Source organism: Galeopterus variegatus, unplaced genomic scaffold (genome assembly GCF_000696425.1).
Source record: "Galeopterus variegatus unplaced genomic scaffold, G_variegatus-3.0.2 Scaffold7408, whole genome shotgun sequence".
NCBI classification, from domain to species: domain Eukaryota; kingdom Metazoa; phylum Chordata; class Mammalia; order Dermoptera; family Cynocephalidae; genus Galeopterus; species Galeopterus variegatus.
In genome coordinates, this window is record NW_007733519.1 from 89,501 (window position 1) to 94,312 (window position 4,812).

General features: G+C 44.4%; 1 pseudogene; it reads left to right on the forward strand.

Moving 5' to 3' along the window:
• Positions 1-1,940: 1,940 nt before the first annotated feature.
• LOC103607420 lies at positions 1,941-4,330 on the forward strand (annotated as a pseudogene).
• Positions 4,331-4,812: the final 482 nt, after the last annotated feature.

Here is a 4,812-nt window from a genome sequence, read left to right on the forward strand (position 1 = left end):
ACTCTGAACTGTCCTGACATTTAAACCCCTAGCCTCTCTCCTCCTTGTCTGGTCCTAGAAATGGAGGTAAAAGGAATCACTAAGCCAGGCCTAAGAGAATCTAAGCAGTCCTGTTTTCAGAGTACAGGGCTCTATGAATACATCTCCACTCAAATTCAGAACCATAAGCAAGCTATTACGAAATAATAGCCTTGATTGTTCACCTTTCTGGGACCGGTATATGCTCAAGGAAGGGCACTTGCACAGATGAAATTACAAGAACCTGGTCTTCCTGTGAAATGGACTAAGTGAAATCACCTACACAAGGGGGAACTGGCATCGAACGCTGCCTGCCTCCACTGATCCACAAATCAAAGTTTATTCAGACATAATCAACTTAGGATGGTTCAACTTAATTTTTTTTTTACTTTATGATGGTGCAAAAGCACATTCAGTAGAACAATAAGTTACATGAGATATTCAACACTTTATTATAAAATAGGCTTTGCGTTAGATGATTTTGCCTAACCACACACTAATATAAGTGTTCCAAGAACAGTTAAGGTAGGCAGGCTATGCTATAATGTTTGGTAGGTTAGGTGTGTTAAATGCATTTTTGACTAATGATATTTTTAACTTACTATGGGTTTATTGGGGCATGTCCCATCATAAGTCAATGAGTATTCTCCATTTGCATATCCTCTCTGGATTGGTGAACCAGCCCAGAATGGTGGTAGTGGGTTACCACATTTGCATCTTTTAACCTTACCACACTTCCAGAATTTTGAATGCCAGAGGCCATTTGTATTTTGTTAGGAATAATCAACAAGATGGTGATTAGGAGGACAAGGGTACCTGTACTGCCTGGAGAAAATACAGACTCATTTGCTGTCATTCAACATTGGTGTCAATGAAGTGAAATGGAACTGTGGACAGACTAACTGAAACAGCTGAGGGAGAAAGCCAACAGGGTATGACGTAGAATGGAACTACGAACAACATGATGTGGCTGTGCTAATAAAAAAAGTAACATACAGTAGTTAAAAAGACCTAATAATGAGAGCACAAGGCAAACAGCCTGTGAAGTCCTAAAATGCCCCTCAAACAGCAGGAAGAAAACAAACAGGAGATCCAATAATGAGAAACTCAAGCCAAACATTGCACATTCCCCATGACTGCTATGCTGCACAACTCCAGGAGGGCACCATCAGCACAGAATACAATACTTCATGTTCCCCTGAAGTCGTGCGATGCTGTGGTCCCCTTACTAACCAATAACAGGGTAAATGAAGCATTTGATATGCCTTTGTTTTTAAAGGATTTCTAATTTACTAGCAAAAATTATAATAATAATTCAATAACTAGAATCGATAAAGTTCCCAAGAGGGAGTTCTATGGAACTAGTGACAAAAAGAAATAAAAGCTCTCCAAGTCAGAATTTAGATCCCATGTAACTAACAGACGAAATGAGACAGAGAATATATTTTTAATGGCCATACTTACGATCTCCCAAAGAAACCAGTTTTCATATTAGTAGTCAAGGAAGTCAATATACTTTCAATATAATTAGAATTAGATTTAGTCTGATTCACAAAAAGTGAGATAAACTGATCAGGTGAGATAATGTATATGAACATAATTTATAAGCCATAAAATACTATGCTATGTAAGTAACAATGAACTATAGTCACACAAATTCATTTATTCATTCAATAAATATTTACGGAATGGCTGCTACATGCCAGGCTCATACTACAGGGAACAAGAGAAAGCACTGGCTCTCAAGGAGCATTCTTGCAGGGAAGACAGACCCTATGGGAAATAGACAATAAAAATGAATGTCAGATTGTGTTCAATGTACTATGGAGGACAAAAAAGTAGGGGGGTGCTTACATTTACTATAGGATGGTCGAGGAAAGGCCTGCTAACAAGGTGATAATTGAGCAAAGCTGAAGGATATGATGGAGCCAAACGAAGCAGATAGGGGGCTGGTCGTTTCAGGTGGAGGAAACAACAGAGAAGCCCTGAAGAGGGAAAGGCTTGATGTGCTGGAGGAAAAGCAAAGTAGCCAGTGTAGCTACCACAGAGTGAGCTAGACGTAAGAGGGTAAAGATGAGCTGCATGGGGCAGAGGGGGGGTGTGCGGATCACGTCACCATCATAAAGTCTTTTGCTTTTACTCTGAGATGGCAAGTCACTGAAAGGTTCTAAACAGAAGAGTGACATGATCTGTATCATGTTTTCAAAGGCTCATCCAGCTGCTGTGTTGAGAAAGCGCTAGCATCTGATGGGAGGAGGATGGCAGTGGGGAAGGGCCGAAGAAGGGAAACCCAGTTAGGAAATTATTTCAGTAATAAAAGTGAGAGATGACGATGGCTTGGAAGGTGGCAATAGTGGAGGTAACAGCAATTACTTGAACTCTAGCCATATATTTTAGATGGAACCAACAGGATTTGCTGATGGATTGGATGTAGGTCAGAAGAGAAAGAGAAAATTCAAGGCCGACTCTAAGGTATTTTGGCCTGAGCAATGGGAAGGATAAAGTAGCCATCTGGACAGGTTAAGTTTGAGATATCTAATAGACTTCCCAGTGGAAATGTCAAGTAGGCAGTTAGGTACATGTGTTCAGAACTCAAGAGAAAGAAAGAGAGACATGTGGGCTACAGATAAAAGTTGGGAGTCATCAGAGGATAGATGGCAGTAAAGCCAGAAACCCAATGAGATCAAGTAGGGAACGGACAGAGAAAAGAGCTGGCACTGAGCCGGGCGCATGCCAAAGTTTCATAGGTTAGGAAGCTGAGATATAACCAAAAAGGAGGCTGAGGAGGAGTGGCCACTGAGGTAAGGAGAGATTAAAGAGAATGGTGTTTTGGAAGCCAAATTAAAAAAAAAGAAAAACGGTTTCAAGAAGCAGAGAGTAAGTTCAAAGTATCAAATGCAGCCAAAAGGTTGTTACAGATGATTTAGGTGACTAATGATGCTCACAGGTGAAGGATCTGAGGATTACAGTTTAAGTGACATGCCCAAAGACTCTGGAGTCTCTATCCAGTGTGATTTCCACTTCGGCCCCTTCTGCTTCTAAAAGGGAGACACAAACTGGCCTGCTTCAGCCAGGCAGCCTTAGCCAGAGAGAAAAAGGCCTGTGTCATTAAGGCAGAGTTTGGCTTGTACTCTCCAGAATAACACCTCCCTCTGAGTCCCCACATTTGTACATGACAACATTATATTTCCAATCGCCCATGCCTAAAACCCTGAAATCATTGTTGTCTTTTCTCTCCCTCACTTTTTCCTTCTTTTTAAGGAAGAGTGAATGAATAGATGAATACACACACACAGGAAGTGCATAAAATCACAGCTCAATGAAACCTTACATATGTGCACACCTGTGGAACCAGCACCCAGTTAGGGCTCGTGGGAGTCAGGGCAGTAACAATGGATGAGGGGGTAGTAACAATCCTGTGAGGCAGGAAGGAGGGGATGGGAGAGAGGAGCAGGGGTGAGGAAACACAGTGGTAAGAGGCCGGCTAAGTAGGTAAAGCCGACTACAGGCTCCCAGAAGGACACAGCCCCACACTCAGCCTCTTCTGCAGGACCTCCTCTCCCTAAACCCTGCTCTTTGTTGATAGAGATCACATGGTGGTCCAGCAACATATCATCTCATGATAAATGAGAGGCAATACAACTTCAGGATAAGGGAAGCAATTCTCCTTTTATATTTAGAACACTTAAATTCTCCTTTTATATTTAGAACACTGTGTGGAGGTCTGGGTCTTGTATTTTACAAGAGGCAAGCTGAGGAGAGATGCTGTGAGATATACAACTACCTCACATGAGAAACAACTCACACGAGGAAGCCAGAAGGAGCAGGCAGGCCGGGTCACATGGCTGACTGGGCCCGGGCGGGGTCCTGTGGGAAGTCTCGGGGTGCGCTTGGGCCCCGGCCTCTGGGGTTCATCAGGGGAAGGGAGAATTGGCCTTTTCTTCATCAAGCCAAAGATGCCTGCCTCTAGGGAACACATTCAGCCCAAAGACGCCGCCTCGGAGTCTGCTTCTCTCTCCAGCCAGTATTCTTCGGAGCTAGGCCTTGACTGCGGAACCTGCACTAAGAACCTCGCGGGGTAAAGCCTCGAGTCTGAAAATGGCCAGTGGCGAGCAGAGACAGGGACAGCGGAGGTGTGGCCCGGGGGGAGGCTCAGCACCTGTGCAGATGAGACCAGCAGGCGGACCAAGAGAACGATCTGCTGCCGCTGAAAATGGACATCCTGCTAGACATGCTTTCGGGAACCACTGCCGAATCCCACTTAAAGAAGGAATTGGCTAAACTGAAGAGTGTCAGCCAGAACAGAAAATGAATACCCCAAAGACACTCATGAGGAGAGGAGGGAGAAACCCACTGATCAGGGGAAGAGGATGTGACTGAGCAGTTCCCTCCCCTGCCCCACCCCAAACTAGTGGATTAGGTCCTGCAAGAGAGTATAATATACTGGGGTCAACAAGAACTGTCACCCTGGGGTTGGCAGTAGGGAGGTGATGTGTAATGGAGGAAACCAAGCTTCCAGGCCAGGGCAGTAACAAGGAAGGGGCTCCAAATGCACTGCCTAGGGATGCTGGTCTAGGGAGGTCTAGGGGGATGGTAAACCTGTGCGTGCTGTCCATGCACATAAGCATACAAATGCACTTGGCCCCAAATCATCCTATTGGTCAGACACTGTTGGGAGAAGCAACTGGAATTCATCATCTCATCCCCTTACATTGGTGTTTGGAGCATTGCACCAGTTCTGAAGAGCCCTGTATTAGGGAGTCTCAGATAAGTGGCTCCCTTGGTTCTCTCTCT